The sequence below is a fragment of the Saccopteryx leptura genome, unplaced genomic scaffold (genome assembly GCF_036850995.1).
Source record: "Saccopteryx leptura isolate mSacLep1 unplaced genomic scaffold, mSacLep1_pri_phased_curated manual_scaffold_18, whole genome shotgun sequence".
Lineage (NCBI taxonomy): Eukaryota > Metazoa > Chordata > Mammalia > Chiroptera > Emballonuridae > Saccopteryx > Saccopteryx leptura.
Window position 1 is genome coordinate 3,044,379 of NW_027095700.1, and position 18,678 is coordinate 3,063,056.

General features: G+C 49.0%; 1 non-coding gene across 1 annotated transcript; it reads left to right on the top strand.

Annotated features, from left to right (window-relative positions):
• The first annotated feature begins 550 nt into the window (after positions 1-550).
• Positions 551-626, top strand: TRNAS-GCU (transfer RNA serine (anticodon GCU)). Its single transcript has one exon. It is a non-coding gene; the product is annotated as a tRNA-Ser (tRNA).
• The last annotated feature ends 18,052 nt before the right edge of the window (positions 627-18,678 follow it).

Sequence of the window (18,678 nt, forward strand, 5' to 3'; positions counted from 1 at the left end):
GACGCTGTTTTCTGAAAGGAATTGTTAACTCTAGGAGTTAACGTTAGAAGTGACCAGTCACATTAGGAATTTCTGCGCCGCGCTGCACTGCGTTTTGTCGGTGTGCGAATGCCTGAATTGAGTGTGAGACAATCTTTTACTCTAGCCTTTTTGTTTATTGTGGTATTTTGATAATTGTTTTGTTAATTCTTGAAGGTTTAGAAGCAGACAAAGCGGGATACAGAAGAATGGGACAACAAGAGTCTGTACCCGGTTCTCCACTTGAGTGCCTGCTAAACAACTTTTCTGATTTTCAGAAAAGAGCCCAGGGGTACGGAGGGCCACCTCCAGACTGAGAGACCCTCTGGACCTTGAGTCAGTAAGAATGGCCCGCTTTCAATATAGGGTGGCCCACTGAGGGAACTTTTGATCTTCCTATTGTGTTTGTTGTCCGATCTATTATTTACCAGGTGCCCCATCCAGACCAATATTTGTATATAGATGTGTGGGTTGATATTGCCACAGAGAAGCCAGGGTATATCAGAAAGTACATAAAGAATGGCAAGAGAAGGCCCTGGATGGTTGGCTCAGTGGTAGAGCGTCGGCCTGCTGTGCAGGAGTCCCAGGTTCGATTCCCGGCCAGGGCACACAGAAGAAGTGCCCATCTGCTTCTCCACCCCTCCCCCTCTCCTTCCTCTCTCTCTCACACTTCCCCTCCCACAGCCGAGGCTCCATTGGAGCAGAGATGGCCTGGGCACTGGGGATGGCTCTTCAGTCTCTGCCCCAGGTGCTAGAGTGGCTCTGGTCACAACAGAGCAACTCCCTGGAGGGGCAGAGCATCGCCCCCTGGTGGGCAAAGCATCGCCCCCTGGTGGGCGTGCTGGGTGGATCCCGGCCGGGCGCATGCGGGAGTCTGTCTGACTGTCTCTCCCCGTTTCCGGCTTCAGAAAAATACAGAAAAAAAAAAAAAAGAATGGCAAGAGAGAGAAAGAAGGGCAGTATGTGTTACTGCAAGTAACCAGAGGGCAGGGAAAGGCAGTAGAAAGGAAAAGGAGAAGATCAATTCCCCGGTACAGTCCACTGTACCGTCATCTAGAATTTACCCTGTCTTGCTTGAACCGCTGGAGGATCCCTTAGACCCAGTAAATTTCCCTCCTCCCTATCGGTGGCAGGGAGAATCTGATTCCACACAGCAGGGTGTGAGTGGATTTTTGAGTCCACCACAAACCCGAGGAGGGGCGATGGGTGATATATTTGCCTTCTTCTGCAGGAGATGCCGCCATCTTGCCTTTGTCTCCTTCTGCAGGAGGAGCCGCCATTTTGTCTCCTTCTCCTGCAGGAGGTGCCAAGGGGAGCGTGGCCATTTTACCGCTCCAGGAAACGCCGCCAGCACCAGATGCTGGTACACAAGAGCCCCCTCATTTTATTTATGTGCCTTTTTCCACCAGTGATTTATACAATTGGAAGCGGGAAAATCCTCCTTTTTCTGAGAAACCGCAGGGACTAATATCCTTGCTTGAGACAGTGTTTAGGACCCGCCAGCCAATGTGGGATGACTGTCAACAGGTCTTAGAAACTCTTTTTACTACAAAAGAAAGAAATAGAATAATGAGAGAAGCAGCAGAGGCTGTTTTAGAGGATGGGGGGAACAGATATGGAAGTAGAGAATGTCCTTTCTAAACAACCCCCAAAATGGGACCCAAATAGCTCAGGGGAAAGGGAAGCACTCTTAGCAGACTGTCCAAACCAAGGATTGCTAGACCCATAGAATACATAGAGAGTTTAGCGTACTATCACCAGCACCCACCTGTAGGCAGGTGGCATGGTCAGTGTTGGGCAGATAAAATGTATTATGCTCACTTTGTTAAAGAGGCAGTTGCCCAGGTGATATTAATGTGTGTTGAGAATTGTTGTAGCCTGAGGCTTGGTTTTGGGATTAAGCCTGTACCACCCTTTTTGGTGTGAGGTGGTACAATCCTATCATGCCTCAGAGAAGTGACTTTGTATTAGAGACTTCCCTATTATGTATATTGGATTAAGGGTTTGGGTTTCTACACTATAAAATGGGAACAGAGCAGGAGTTTGTCGCTTCTGGTTCCTGAGATCATCATTAGAAGAGAGAGCAGAGGAGAGCAGAGAAAGGCCACATGGAGGAGGCCAGGAGAAGCAGCCAAGATGGTGGAGTGCTGAGTGAGATGCCAGTTTGTGTAGAGTTTGTATTTGGGATAAGGAAGGAGATGGGGAACTGAGGAGAATAAGGCTGGTGAGCTAGAAACCTTTGATTCTAGGAAACTTGGATAAGTCAGTGGCTTTGTGAGCACTGAATGTGACTGGGTTTTGGAGCCCAGTGTGTATTTTTACTTGCTCACCAGGTGCAAGCTAGGATTAAAGACTATGGCCCACCAGTTTGTGGCTCCATTGTTTCTTTACCAACTGTCTGAATCCAATGCGAACCTGCATGGGTGGTTGCTCTGATGCTGGCCCTGGCCGTGGCCACTGGCTTTACATTTGGCCACTGGCTTTACATTTGGCAGGATTCGATACAGATCGGCAAGGAGCCTTTGAGCAGTGGAGTAGAGGACTGGCTAGCGTTAGGGTTCCCTGTAAGGCCAGGAGCCAGGGCGACCAGGCCCACCATCAGAGCAGCCCAGCCCTTGCAGGTTCGCATTGGATTTGGACAGTCGGTAAAGAAACAGCAGAGCCACAAACTGGTGGGCCATAGTCTTTAATCCTCGCTTGCACTCGGTGGGCAAGTAAAAACACACACTGGGCTCCAAAACCCAATCACATTCAGTGCTCACAAAGCTACTGATTTATCCGAGTTTCCTAGAATCAAAGGTTTCTAGCTCACCAGCCTTATTCTCCTCAGTTCCCCATCTCCTTCCTTATCCCAGATACAAACTCTACACAAACTGGCATCTCACTCAGCAATCCGCCATCTTGGCTGCTTCTCCCGGCCTACTCCACGTGGCCTCCTTCTGCTGCTGGCTCTACTTTCTCTGCTCTCTCATGCTAATCTCAGGAACCAAGAGAGCAAACTCTCATTCCGCCCCCATTTTATATTGTAGCTTCACAACCTCTAATCCAATATACAAAGTAGGGAAGTCCCTAATACAAAGTCACTTCTGAGGCATGATTGGATTGCACCACCCCACATCAAAAAGGGTAGGAAAGGCTTAATCCCAAAACCAAGCCCCAGGCTACAAGGATTCCGCCTGCCTTTAGCCCACCCCAACACACATTAATATCACCTGGGTGATGACATCTTTAACAAAGTGAACATAATACATTTTATCTGCCCAACATTCCCCATGGCTGTCATTTTGGGGATCGTAGGCTGGCTGACTTTTACAGCCATGTGTGAAGAAACTGAGAGCTCTGTGGAAGAGGATGCCCGGGACCTGCCAACCGAGCAGTGGAAGGAGCTGGAGAAAACGTGGGTGAAACAGATGCTGACCCTGGAGCTGGAGGAAGCGCTGGAGGAGGAGGCTGACCAGGTTTGTGAGATTCACCTGGAAAAGGAGTAGCTGCTGGAGGAGGATTCACAAGTTCGTGAGTTGCAGCTTGCCCTGGATGTTGTGGAGAGCCAGCAGCGGCAGGAGGCCGGGGCTGAGGCTGATGCTGAGCCCGGGTCCAGAGCTGCAAGGTCTGCAGTGAAGAAGGTGGCAGCGGCCCGGGGTTTGAGCCTGGCAGCAGGAGTTGGTGTTTTCAGTTCCTTTTTGGAGGATGAGGAGAATCGGGCTGAAGTTGCAATCCACAGTCTCCATAAGGTGAGAGCCCAGCTGGAAGGAGCACCTACTACGGCCCTGGTAGGTCTGCAATTTTGGGACATAGGCCTGGACACGCTCTCCAGAGCAGAGATGGAAATGCTGACTGCCATTGCCACATGCCCCTCTTTGGGAGAGTGTAAGACCTGCCAGGACAGCAGGAATGAGGGGGGTGGCTGATGACCCACGTGCGTGGACTGATTTCCTGGACTACGACCGGAGTGGGCATTGGCTCCTTTGTTGGATGGACTTACGGATTATGGATTTTGGACAATGTAAAATACCCTGATGGGGGTGGGGGGTGGCTTTGCTGGAAGCACTCCGCTACCCTGGGAAGCTTTTCCCATGGCTAGAAAGAAGGCCGGGGACATATTGCACTTTTGGCAAAGTGCTCAGATATTGGTGAAATGTACCTTTGTAATTGTTGAAACTGTATGATTTTTGCTGTTGTAATCTGTGTAATGTTCTAATTTCCTTGCACAGGAATGCTGGTGATGTAAATTGTGGGTAGTAAAGTGAGCTTAGGGGTGGACTGTTGGGCAGATAAAATGTATTATGCTCACATTGTTAAAGAGGCTGTTGCCCAGGTGATATTAATGTGTGTTGAGAATTGTTGTAGCCTGAGGCTTGGTTTTGGGATTAAGCCTGTACCACCCTTTTTGGTGTGAGGTGGTACAATCCTATCATGACTCAGAGAAGTGACTTTGTATTAGAGACTTCCCTATTATGTATATTGGATTAAGGGTTTGGATTTCTACACTATAAAATGGGAACAGAGTGGGAGTTTGTCGCTCTTGGTTCCTGAGATCATCATTAGAAGAGAGAGCAGAGGAGAGCAGAGAAAGGCCACGTGGAGGAAGCCAGGAGAAGCAGCCAAGATGGCGGAGTGCTGAGTGAGATGCCAGTTTGTGTAGAGTTTGTATCTGGGATAAGGAAGGAGATGGGGAACTGAGGAGAATAAGGCTGGTGAGCTAGAAACCTTTGATTCTAGAAAACTCGGATAAGTCAGTGGCTTTGTGAGCACTGAATGTGACTGGGTTTTGGAGCCCAGTGTGTATTTTTACTTGCCCGCCGGGTGCAAGCTAGGATTAAAGATTATGGCCCACCAGTTTGTGGCTCCGTTGTTTCTTTACCGACTGTCCGAATCCAATGCGAACCTGCATGGGCCAGGCTGCTGTGATGGTGGCCCTGGCCCTGCCTACTGGCTTTACAGTCAGTATGCAGCCAGCATAGTAGCAGAGGTAGAGAAAGAAAAGGCAGCCAGGCTGCAGCTGGCTGCAGGAGAAGCAGCAGGCTCCCTTCACAGTTTCAGGCACTTGCCCCTCCCCCTTAAGCACTGGCTCAAGGGCTGAGCCACTGCTTAGTCAGGGAAAAGATAACAGTGCAGTAAGCTAGATGTTATCATCACCTTGCTATAGCCCCTGCCCTCCTCTGCTTTGGCTCCAAAAATCCCAGCCTCCTATCTGGAGCCAGACATGAGAAGAAAATTTAGGGAATACAGCCCCTTCTAAACCCACTGTTTTAGCCATAATAGAATTGTATAGTCTGTCAAGTACAAAGACTTCCTTTTTGTACCAAGGCTTTGTTGTTGTAAAAAACAAAACAAAACATTTTCTATGTTAGAAATATATATGTTATTTCAACAGTCTTTTGTTAATTCTCCTTTTCATTTGCTATTTCATAGCCTGTGATGGTAAAATTTTAGTTTAAATATTAGGGGATATATAATAATTCAGTAATTGTTAATTGTTGGGCAGGTAAAATATATTATGCTCACTTTGTCAAAGATAGCGCTGCCCACTAGAGGCCATTGCCCAGGTGATATTAATGTGTGTTAGGGGTGGGCTGTGGGCAGGCAGAATCGTTGTAGCCTGGGGCTTGGTTTTGGGATTAAGATTAAGTCTTTACCACCCTTTTTGATGTAGGGTAGTACAATCCAGTCATGCCTCAGAGAAGTAACTTTGTATTACAGACTTCCCTATTTTGTATATTAGATTAAAGGTTTGGATTTCTACACTATAAAATAGGGGCAGAACAGGAGCTTGTGCTCTTAGTTCCTGAAATTATCATTAGAGGAGAGAGCAGAGAGGAGAGCAGAAAGAGGCCATGTGGCCAGGAGAAGCAGCCAAGATGGCGGAGTTTTGAGTGAGAAGCCAGTTAGTGCAGAGTTTGTGCAGGGAGAAGGAAAGAGATACGGAACAGAAGTAAATAAGGCTGGTGAGCTAGAAACTTTTGATTCTAGGAAACTTGGATTAAGTTAGTAGTTTTGTGAGCACTGAATGTGAGTAGGTTTTGGATCCCAGTGAGTGTTTTTTTTTTTTTTTTTGCTTGGCCACCGGGTGCAATCTAGGATTAAAGACTATGGCCCACCAGTTTTTGGCTCCATTGTTTCTTTGCCGACTGTCCGAATCCAATGCAAACTTGCATAGGCCAGGTGGCTGTGATAGTGGCAGCCCAAGATACTAGCTTTGCATTAATTGTTCAATGTTAGGTCACAAAATCCAGAATAACAAATATTACTATTGATTGGCTTAATAGAAGAATTCTTAACATAATAGGTAGAAAGGAGAACTCTAGAGATTTCAAATTTTGTTCTCTTAGTCAAGCCCCTCAGTGAGATCTTCTGAGCATGGCTTTTAAGGTCTATAATTACCAAGGAAGTAACAGAAAAGGCAAATAAGGCCCAAAAGAAGTCAGGAAATACCAACTTTTGGCTCCAGCACCCTAAGGGGTTTATCAAGGTCCTGCTCCAGAGTGGAAAGAAAGGTCATTGAACTAAAGCCTGCCAAGCTTCCTGGCCCCACTGGTTGACACACCTGTGCTGTGGAAAGAGGGACATGAGAAGGTAAGCTGCCCCCTTGCTCCATGGAGGGAGGGTTCAGTCTCTTCTAGCCCTGCTCCAGCTACCTGTGACCTGACCTTGCCCAGCATGCTGGGAATTGCCACTGAAGGCCCAAGGACATCATTCACGAGCCTAAGGTATTTCTTCCAAGTAGCAGATAAGCTAATCTCATTTCTTGTAAACACATGGGCCATCTACTATGCCTTGCTTGAATATTTAAGTTTTATTTATCTCTCAAAGATCTCTACTGTGGGTACTGACAGTCTGATTTTATTGCTTTATTTAATGTTTAGTATCTCCTTTATTTCTCCCATCTCAATGATGGAGAAATATAATCCTATTATAGGCTGGGACCTGTTGTTCATTCCAGCTAGAAGCAGTGGTCACTAGGACTTAAATTCTAACTGCAAAGTGTAGAAATGTAACACCCTTTCCTTAAGTACTTACAGGTTTATAGGTTACTCAGCAAACTGTTCAAAGACTGTCCAAGAGGCACTTCTAGCAGTACACCACCCAAGGACTGACTCCCACGTAGATGGGTCCAGACACCATGTTCATGACCACTCCCACTACTGCCAAGGTAGAAGGCATACCCGCCTGGGTCCACCGCAGCCGGCTGAAGCTTGCAGTCCCAGCAGAGACACCTTTGTGGACAGTGAAGACTGACCCCACCAACCCTTGTAAGCTGACCCTGAGAAGGACCACATGCCCTGCTTCAGCCACAAACCAGAAGTTAACTGGTCCACGCATGGCTAATGCCTAGAGGAACCCACTAAGGACCTCCTTTTAATTAGACTTTGGGGAGGGAGGGAAACTAAGGTAAAGGAAAGCCAAGTAAGTCATCTTAAGGTTTGATGCATGCACTGCTATGAGTCACACAGAAAGGGGGTGTAAGTCCCTTGGCTGAGAGAGAAGCTACAAGGTAAATGAAAATTATATATGTGCTCATAGCTACCACTATAGAATAACCTATGAATATTGGTCATGTGTCCAATAGGCTACTTAGGAAAAGGACACCTCCAAAAAGCAATCTTTAAAAGAGGATTACTTATTACTGATTTAGTCCTCACTGAAGGTTAAGGTTTTTAAAAATCAAGAGTTTTGACTAGAAAGGAATTGTATAGTTTTGATAATAGAAGGTATAAGGTATAGAAATACTTTTGAAAGAAAAGGAAAAAGCAAGTTGTTATGAAGGCCAGTTATTTCTGGATAAGAAAGTGCATAAAAGTTGAAGGTTTATGTAAGTTACAGAAGGTTTGTGAAAATTGTAAGAAGTTAATACAGAGAAGAAAAATACAAGGCAGGACACGTTCCTTGTGTATCAGCCCTGCAGATATTGCAGGAAAGTAGTTTATTATTTTAAAACAGTGTGTGCTTGTGTACTTTTGCAAAGATATTGTACAAATGTGCTGAAAACATTGTGACCTTGTAGGTTTCGCCTATAAATACCCCTCTCCCCCTGAGCTCATCGCTGACCATTGTGAGAGGTGTAGTAGGCTAATTGCTGGCCAGTGTATAAGACCCAATTAGCTTATAGCTACAGCTAAAGTAGAAAATTCTCATGAGCCCCAGCCTTATACCATTCTTCCCACTGATGAAGAATCAAGGGTTTTATTTATGCCCTAACAGGAGTAGGGAATATAAGGACCAAGAGAAGATCAGAAAATAAGCAGGGCACTAATGGAACAGGGAACTTAAGGGTTACAGGCAGGTCCTGCTCCTGTTCTGTTAGGAATAACATGCCCAAGGTAGTTCAAGAAGCAGAGACAGATAGGGACCCTGTGAGGCTGAGAGAAAAAAAAAGAAAAAGACAAACGTTTGCATTCTATTGGTTAAAAGACCCTTATCAGAAGTTTATGTTTGGAATTCACCAATGAGCTAGACCCCAGCCCCTGTTGCCATGCTATGTGCAGCCCCCTTAGCAAATAGGTTACCACCACATCTGCTTCTGTCTTATGCTTGCTTGCTTAGGGCGATTCCTATCTGCAGCTCCTTGTGAGCACAGTGTCTCCGGACACCTCGGGAATTTGCCCCTGCGCAGGTAAAACTGGCCAATAAAGTTACATCTATACTCCTGAAAGTCTCCGACGTTTGTTCTTGTACCCGGTGGATGTTACATTTCACCTGCATGGCAGCACACATCAGTAATTCATTAAATTTATTTCTAAATGGAAACAATTGTAAGTAAAACAGTAACAGTCATCATTTTAGTCCTGGCTCAGTTGGTTAGAGCGTTGTCCTAATACACCAAGGTTATAGGTTGGACCCCGGTCAGTGCACATACAAGAATCAACCAGTGAGTGCATGAATAAGTGAAACAACAAACCAATGTTTCTCTCTCTCTCTCTCTCTCTCTCAAGTCAATAAAAACTATTTGAAAATAATCATTTTAAGCACACTTTGGAGGGTTCAGTTACTCATTGAGCACCTACTATGTGCAAGGCACAGGTGTTATGCAGAGGCTGATGTCGGCCTAGCCTGAGAATCACCGGACAGATGCCCACCCAGGCGGCATGGCACTGTGTGTGACACGAGCCCTCTCCAGCCCAATCCTGTAACATCAGACTTCATCTTTGGGGAAACGGACGCTGTCTATTCCCTCCCACCTTGTTCCCATGCAATGTTCATTTTTGTCCCCAAAACCTCAGCCGCCGCTTTGGAACTGTCGTTTTAACCCATGACTCATCGGTAAAGCAAACCCAGAGCCTTACGCTGGCTGTGAAGCAGGGGTTCAGTCGGTCCACGGGAGACCCGCACGTCCGCCGGAGGGAAAGGACGTGGAGAAGGAAGGCGGCCACTGGAAGCGTAGGCAGGGGGCGTGGTTTCTCCGGGCGGAGGGGCGGCCCCGGAAGGCTCGGAGCCATGAAGGGCCCCACGATGGCCATCTGAGCCCAAACGGGCCTTGCAGGAACAGCAACGGGCTGGCAAGACAGGCGCTTGGAGAGGGAAGGGTGACAGTCTTTGGGGCAGAGAGGAGCCAGGACTCAGTTACCAGAACGCAAGATGAGGCAGAAGCTTGTTTTATTGGGCAATGCCCATGAGGTAGATGCCACCGTGGGTCCTTGTACAGGGAAGCAAAGGGGAAGCGGCCCCTCTCAGTCCCGCCTCCGGTCTCCCAGGGCGACAGGATGTGGCTTCTGACGTGAGACTCCAGAGTTTCCCATCATGCCTCTCTTCCCATCCCTCCAGAGCAGCACCCCACAGCTGTCCCAGCAGTTCTTGCATGTGGGGACTCTGCGCTTGGGGCTTCTTCTCTCTTCCTTACGTGTCCTCTGTCTCCTCACCCCTGTGACAAGCTGCTCATCAGTCTTGAAGAGCCAGCTCTCCGGCTGGCAAACACGGCGGCCTCCTCTTTGGAATCCTCACCAAGTGTGCCATGCCCTGGGAATAACTGTGTGTTCCCTGCAGGCCCCGGTGCTCCTTGGGCACCGCCGACCCCAGCGGGTCCTCACGGACCTCCCTGGCGGCCAGAGCAAGCAAGGTCTGCAGTGAAATATTGGGAGGTGCCCGAGGCAGAGCGCGGCATGGCACCCCCTGCTGGGGAGCCCCGCTGAGAGCTCCGGTGACTCAGGGACGAGAGGAGTCTCTGAGCCCCATGTGCAAGCAAGTAAGGCTGGAGGAGGTGCAGAAGATGGGGGGTCAGGACAGCAAGCGGGCATGGAGGCTGTCTGTTATGACAGACGGCTGAGTGGACTGTGGGTGCTGGCGACCGCGGGGCATCACCCGTGGTCAGGGGGTCCAGGTAGGGGTGGCGGTGCAGCAGGAATGGACAGGCGACAGGCAGGCTGCAAGGCAGATGGAGATGGGATGGGTGGACATGGATGGACGGCTGGTGAGGCTCCTCAGAGCTGGTGGAGAGGAAACATCAGTGCGGGTGGTTTAAAGGACACAGCATGTGCAGCTGGGGGGAACTCTGTTTATCTGACAAAACCTGGAAATTCAGAAACGGGGCAGTGCTTTCCTGCTGGACGGAAGGTGCCTCGGGCCAGGTCGCTCCTGGGAGTGGATGGGTCCCAGTCTCGAATCCTGAAGTCCGGGTCCTGGAAACAGTTTCAGCAAAGGACAAACCCAAGGACCACGGCCGCTGCTGGCGTGAAGCGTGACAGCCATCACAGCTGTTTGTCTCTGGGGCTCCCAGGGACTGAGTGTCCATCCCAACACTCCCCTCCCCCCGACATTGCATGTTTCTGTGACCAGGCTGCACAGAGGATGAGCCCCAGCCCGGCCGTGCTGTACACATGCCCACCTCCCGCTCAGATACCTGCACATCAGTGGAGTGACAGACGCTCTTCACACACCTGCCGGGCTCCCCAGGAGGGTCCCCCACATCTCACCCTCCACCTGCCAGGGGCTTGGCTCAAAGGCAGGAGCACCAAACCAGGGCCCTGCTCACCCTCTCCCAGGGCCCTGCTCACCCTCTCCTGTGTGAGGACCAGAAAGGAGCTGCTTACTGCTCTCATCCACAAGGAGGGTGGGCATGGGTGATTATTGGTAGGCGCTGAATGTTAGATTCAGGGAGTACTGATATACTGGGGCTGCCAAGACTGTAACTATTGAAGGAACAGGGAGTGCTGATATGGCCCCTGTGAGGCTGAGAACAAAAAATGTCAGAGACCCTTATCAAAAGTTTATGTTTGAAATTCGCCACTAAGCTAAAACCAGCCCCTGTTGCTATGCCGGCCCCTGTTGCTATGCTGCATGCCACCTCCCTAGCCAATAGCTAAACTGCCACATCTGCTTCTGTAAGATGCTTGCTCACTTAGGATATATAAGGACCTGGCTATAAGCGCCAGGCACGGCTTCCATTTGCAGCTCCTTGTGAGCACGGTGTCTCCGGACATCTTGGGAGTTTGCCCCTGTGCAGGTTAAACTGGCCAATAAAGTAACATCTAAACTCCTGAAAGTCTCTGGCATTTGTTCTCGTAGCCGGTGGATGCAACATTTTGGGGGCTCGCCCGGGATTCTCCCTCGGCGGAGTTTTGGGTCGGAGACCAGAAGGACAACTCGAGCTGAGTAAGTATTCATGGAGGATCCTCATTTGGTTTGGCTTTTAGGCTCCGGAGCACACAATCCTGAGATAGGAGGTGGGACATTGCCAGTTACCTACCCAGGGCTTTCAGAAGCGGGACGCCGCTCTCTGAAATTTGGATATTTGGATTTGTTAACTTTAGAGTGACTGGTCACATTAGGAATCCGTTTTGCACTGCGCTGCATTTTGTCTGAGCTCAAATGACTGAGTTGAGTGTGAGAGAGACAAGTGTGTTCCTTGTGTTAATAGTGTGTGTTGCCTGTGTCCTACCCTTTCTCATTATTCCTGAGTCATCTAGGATGGGACAACAGGAGTCTGTGCAGGGATCCCTGCTCGAGTGCCTGTTGAAGAATTTTTCTGATTTCCAGAAGAGGGCTCAGGGGTACGGAGGTCCGCAGCTGAGTCCAGGTTTCCTCCGGACCTTGAGCCAGCTAGAATGGCCTGCATTTAATGTGGGATGGCCCACAGAGGGCACTTTTGACTTTCCAAATTTATTTGCTATTAGAGCCACGGTCTATAGGGCTCCCCATCTAGACCAATACCTGTATATGGATGTGTGGGTAGATACAGCCACTTTACCTCCTCCTCTGGGAGGCATGGCCATTTTGCCTCCCTGGGAGGTGCCGCCAGCACCAGATGCTGACCCACGGGCACCTCCTCACCTCATCTATGTGCCTTTTCCACTAGTGATCTATACTATTGGAAACATGAGAATCCCCCATTTTCCGAGAAACCTCAGGGACTAATATCTCTCCTTGAGACCATTTTTAGGACCCATCAGCCCACATGGGATGATTTTCAGCAGATTTTACAAACCCTCTTCACTTCTGAAGAAATGGACAGAATAATGAGAGAGGCTGCTAAGGCGATATTAGGAGAAGAAAGGGAAATTCGGGAGGGAAGAAGGGAAATAGAAGTTGTTCTCCCATCTCAACCTCCTACCTGGGACCCTAATACCACTAGGGGAAGGGATGCTCTCCTCCAATATTGCCGGGCTCTGTTGAGGGGGCTCAAGGCAGCAGCTAGAAAGCCAACCAACTTCAGTAAGGTTAGTGAAGTCATCCAGGGAAGAGAGGAATCCCCAGCATTCTTTCTAGAGAGACTCATAGAGGCTTATAGAGTATATACCCCTCTAGATCCTGAGGCAGAAGAGAACTGGAGACTAGTCAATATAGCCTTTGTGACTCAGGCCACTTCAGACATTAGGAAAAAGCTTCAGAAGATTGAGGGGTTAGAGGGAGAGAATAGAAGCAAGCTATTAGAGATAGCCCAGAAGGTGTATGTCAATAGGGGTGATCCAGAGGTTGGCAGGGCGAAGGAAGTTGCCAAAATTCTGATTGCTGCCCAGAAACCTCCTCCCAAAGGGAAAGGGGGATAGCAAAAGGGCCAGGGATGGCGAATAGCAAAAGACCAATCACCTATTGTAAGGAGAAAGGGAAAGAGAGGAAAAGAGAAAGGAAAGAGAGTGTCCAAGGTTGAAGGCTGACAGCCATGGGCCAAGACAGGGCCCAGAGGTCTTGCTCCAAACCTTAGACTGACAGGGCCAGGGCTCTATTCCCACCAGCTCCCAGGAGCCCATGGTCACCTTAACAGTCAAAGGAAAACCAATAGACTTCCTAGTTGACATGGGAGCCACCTACTCAGTCCTAAAGAAACCACAGGGCCAGATGCGGAAGACAACTACTAAGATCATAGGGGCAACGGGCAAAGCAGAAGCTTATCCATGGGCCACCGCAAGAATTACTGACTTAGGTCGAGGCACCATCGCCCACTCTTTCCTAGTCATTCCAGAGTGCCCTTACCCACTGCTTGGAAGGGAACTTATTGCAGAAACTTCAGGCCACCATAACCTTCCGACGGGAGGAAAGCCATATGGGAAACAAAGAGGCAGAGGTCAGCGTGGAAGTAACTGTCCCACTGTCTGAAGAACACTTACTTGCCACCATCCTAGAAGGTAAGAAGACTGAGGAAGGGGTTCCAGATGCCCTGCGTGCCTGAAATTTGGTACCTGAAATTTGGGTGGAAACCAAGCCCCTAGGTTTGACCGCACACCAACTGCCTGTCCTGGTGCAACTTCTTAGCACTGCTAGACTGGTTAGGATCAGGCAGTACCTGGTCCCAACCTGAGCTAGACAGGGAATCACCTGGCACTTGCAACGCCTGCTGGAGGCAAGCATACTTCGAAGGTGCCAATCAGCCTGGAACACCCCACTGCTTCCTGTCCAAATCTGGGGAGCCAAGACTATTGTCCGGTCCAGGACTTGCAGGAAGTGAATGCATAGGTAGAGACTATTCATCCCACAGTGCCCAATCCATATACCTTACTGAGCTCATTGCCCCCAACCCATACCTATTATTCTGTCCTGGATTTGAAGGATGCCTTCTTTTGTATTCCCCTGGCACCTTTGCCTTTGAATAGAATGACCCAGATAATGGACTGGTTGGGCAGTTCACTTGGACTAGACTACCACAAGGGTTTAAGAATTCCCCCGCCATTTTTAATGAAGCCCTCAGCAAAGATCTACAGGCTTTCTGCTCCTCCTATCCATCGATCGTACTGCTCCAGTATGTGGATGACATCCTCATAGCTGCCAAGGACGAAGGAGTGTGTGAAGAAGCCACCTCCGACCTGCTTCAAGATCTGGGGCGAATAGGGTATCGAGTCTCCACCAAGAAGGCCCAGATTGTGACGCAAACTGTAATTTATTTGGGGGATAACTTACAAGGAGGGGAAAGGACATTGTTCAGCCAGCAAATTCAGACGGTCTTGCAGATCCCTGAGCCTACTAACAAGAGACAGATATGAGAATTCCTGGGTGCAGTAGGATACTGCCGACTGTGGATATTATGCTTTGCAGAACTAGCTAAACCCCTGCATGAACTAACCAGGGGTAAGGAAGAGCAGTTCACATGGTCAGATTAGAAGAAGCAAGTGTTCCAAGGGCTGAAAGAGGCCCTGGTGGCTGCCCCAGCTTTGGCCCTGCCAGATCTGGCCAAACACTTTCAGCTATTTATAGCAGAAAAGGGAGGGGTAGCCTTAGGGGTACTGAGCCAGGAACTTGGGCCTGGGAAGAGGCCTGTGGCCTATCTGTCCAAGAAACTTGAACCTGTAGCCTCGGGATGGCCAGCATGTGTGAGGGCACTTGCTGCCACCTCCATACTAGTCAAGGAGGCTAATAAATTAACTTTAAGGCAGGACATCAAAGTCATTAAGGAACACTACATAGAGCAAGTGCTGCGAGCACCTCCTGACAGGTGGCTATCTCATGCGCGGCTAATGCAGTGTCAGACTCAGCTGCTGAACCCTCCATCTGTTCAGTTCCTCAAAACAGCTGCCCTGACCCCAGCGACTCCACTTTCGTCCACAGTTGCAAACAAATCCTTGATACAGTGACTGGCTCCCGCCCGGACTTAAGGGATCAAACATATGGGAAGGCAGACCTGACCCTCTTTACAGACGGGAGCAATTTTATTAAGGATAGACAGCGACATGGAGTGGCAGCAGTGGCCATGGAAAATAAGGTCCTGTGGCAGAAAGCACTGCCCGCAGGAACATCTGCACAAAGGGCAGAGCTAATAGGACTAACCCGAGCCTTACAAATAGCAGAGGGAAAAGTTGCCAACATCTATACTGACAGCCAGTATGTATTCACCACTACCCATGTCCACGGAGCCATATACAAGGAGAGACGCTTACTGACAGCAGGGGGGAAAGACATTAAAAATCGCAATGAAATTCTTGCCCTCCTAAACGCCATTTGGCTACCTACCAAAGTTGCCATCATCTACTGCAAAGGACACCAGAGAGGGGACTCGCCTATTGTAAAGAGTAACAACATAGCAGACTCACCTGCAAGAGAGGCAGCCACTAGGCCACAAGAAAGCCTTCTGCCATTGCTGCCTAAGCCAACGCTACCTCCAGATTCTAGATATTTCCCAGAAGAAGAGCAGGAAGGAATGCAGTTGAAGGGAAGAAAAAATTAGCAGGGAGAGATAGAGCTTCCAGACTGCCGGCTCTATTTACCCCAGGGCATAGTAAGAGAAATAGTAGGAGATATTCATACTAGTATGCAGCTAGGACAAAACAAGCTAGAACAACTTATCAGGAAGTATTATGTAGGGCCCAACATCAGGGATTGTCCACTGCATTGTCTCGAGGTGCAGCATCTGCGCCAGAGTAAATGCGCAGAATAAGAAGCTATCCCCCCTTTGTGAGGTGTTGGGGGAAAGCTCCAGGAGAACTGTGGGAAATAGATTTCACAGAGATGACCCCTGGGAAGTCAGGTTATAAGTATCTATTATTATTAGACACCTTCTCAGGATGGGTGGAAGCATTCCCCATGCGAGGAGAGGCTGCTTCCACAGTCTTATTAAGGGAAATCATACCTAGATATGGAATTCCCCTAGCCCTAGGATCAGACAATGGACCTGCATTCATATCCAGGATATCTCAAGAATTAGCCACTAACTTAGGTATTAATTGGAAATTGCATTGCATTTATAGGCCCCAAAGTTCAGCACAGGTAGAAAGAATGAACAGGACTCTGAAGGAAACTATAATTAAGCTGAGAGGGGAGACTGGTGAAAACTGGGTTGAGCTCCTCCCTTTCGCCCTTTTTAGAACCAGATGTACCCCCTATCTCAATAAATAGACCCCTTATGAAATCTTATTTGGGCAACCTGTGGCCCTTGTACCTCGATTGACCAGAGGGGAACTAGAGATTTCTAATCATAATTTCCTTAAGTTCTTGCAGGCCCTGCAACAAATCAGAAGCGAGGTGCAGGCCCTCCAGAGATTAGCCCAATCAAATGCAAAACACAGGTCCCTAATACCGGAGCCACCGGAGCCTGGACATTGGGTGTGGATTCTCAACCACAGATGGGGCAACCTTGAGCCGCGGTGGAACGGACCGTTCCAGGTAATCCTGAGTACACCCACAGCTATTAAGGTAGCTGAAAAGCCCTACTGGATCCACCTCTCCCATGTAAAGCCAGCCCAACCACCCAACGAAGGATCTCGAAGATGGCAAGTCAAGCAGACCCCTAGAGAGCCTCTAAAGCTCACCTTCTCCTCCACTTAGGACTGATGACTTTTTATTGTTTACCCAGGAAGGGACTAGAGTTGCAGGAATAGGTTTTAATCAGGATAGCAGATGGCACAGTTATAGCACAGAATAACACCTGGGATAATAACCCCATAACTCTACAAGCTGACTTATCAAAGTTCTTTGAAGACAAATTCTGTGATTCACCAGAAGCTTGGAGACATTCTGATTCAGCCAGAAGCTCTCTCACTGATGATTTGCCTAGCTCATACACCTTAGGTAATAGGTGTAACCCCAATGTAAAAAACTAGGGCTTTATGGTATACTTCACGCTATGCTTGCCCCGAACCCCCTTCTGGACAGCGTCGCATATGTGGGTCTCACTCAGATTATTTTTGTAAAAAGTAGGGTTGTGAGACCCTAGTCAGTAAATTTCAATAGAGTCCACCTAAACCAGGTAATATACCTCGAGAAGCAAATAGACTCCCTATCCGAGGTAGCCCTTCAGAATAGGAGAGGGCTAGACCTCCTCCTCCTTGAGCAAGGAGGACTGTGTGCTGCTTTAAGAAAAGAATATTGTTTTTACACTAACCACTCTGGAGTAATTAGAGAGAATATCAAGAGACTTGCAAACAGATTAAAGAATACGAACCTAGAAGAAGACAGCTCTAGCTGGTATGCCTCTATGTTCAAGACTTCTCCTTGGTTAACTACCCTCATATCCGCAATTGCTGGACCCCTGCTATTATTATTATTGGCTCTTACCATTGGACCAATAATCCTTAATAAGCTGCTAGCGTTCGTAAAGGAGAAGATAGATGTACTAAAGTTTTGGTTTTTTTATTTTATTTATTCATTTTAGAGAGGAGAGAGAAAGGGAGAGAGAGAGAGACAGAGAGGGGGAGAGAGAGGAGAGAGAGACAGAGAGAGAAGGTGGGGAGGAGCTGGAAGCATCAACTCTCATATGTGCCTTGACCAGGCAAGCCCAGGATTTTGAACTGGAGACCTCAGCATTTCCAGGTCGACGCTTTATCCACTGCACCACCAGAGGTCAGAGATGTACTAAAGTTACTAGTTCTGTCCCAACCTTACACCAGTCTCCCCACTGATGAAGAATCAAGGGTTTGATTTATGCCCCAAAGAGATGAGGGAATGTTAGATTCTGAAATGTGTGCCTGTGGCTGCCGGAAGTGTACTAAAAGAGCAGAAACAAGGTCCTGGCCGGTTGGCTCAGTGGTAGAGTGTCGGCCTGGCGTGCGGGGGACCCCGGTTTGATTCCCGGCCAGGGCACATAGGAGAAGCGCCCATTTGCTTCTCCACCCCCCCTCCTTCCTCTCTGTCTCTCTCTTCCCCTCCCGCAGCCAAGGCTCCATTGGAGTAAAGATGGCCCGGGTGCTGGGGATGGCTCCTTGGCCTCTGCCCCAGGCTCTAGAGTGGCTCTGGTCGCCGGCAGAGCAACGCCCCAGAGGGGCAGAGCATCGCCCCTGGTGGGTGTGCCGGGTGGATCCCGGTCGGGCGAATGCGGGAGGCTGTCTGACTGTCTCTCTCCGTTTCCAGCTTCAGAAAGAAAAAGAAAAAAAAAAAAGAAAAAAAGAAAAGAAAAGAAATTCACCACTAAGCTAAAACCGGCTCCTGTTGCTATGCCGGCCCCTGTTGCTATGCCGGCCCCTGTTGCTATGCTGCGTGCGAACTCCCTAGCCAATAGCTAAACTGTCACATCTGGTTCTGTGTAATGCCTACTCAGGATATATAAGGACCTGGCGTTGCGGTCCGCAGGGAGACGGAAGGACACAACTCCCTGTGCTGCCTCCCGGAGCATTGGAGCCGGGACACCCTTGAGATGTAAGTGAGTCTCCTAAGCCCTGGCCTGCACTCCACGCTCGGATCCGCCCTGAGCGCTGACCCGAGGGAGGGAGAGGCGAATGCAGAGGGCTCCGCGCGGGGTTCCCAGCACCCCAGCCCAGGGGTGCGGGGTGGAGACGTGGTGTGAGCCCCTCCCTTCATCAGCAGGTACAG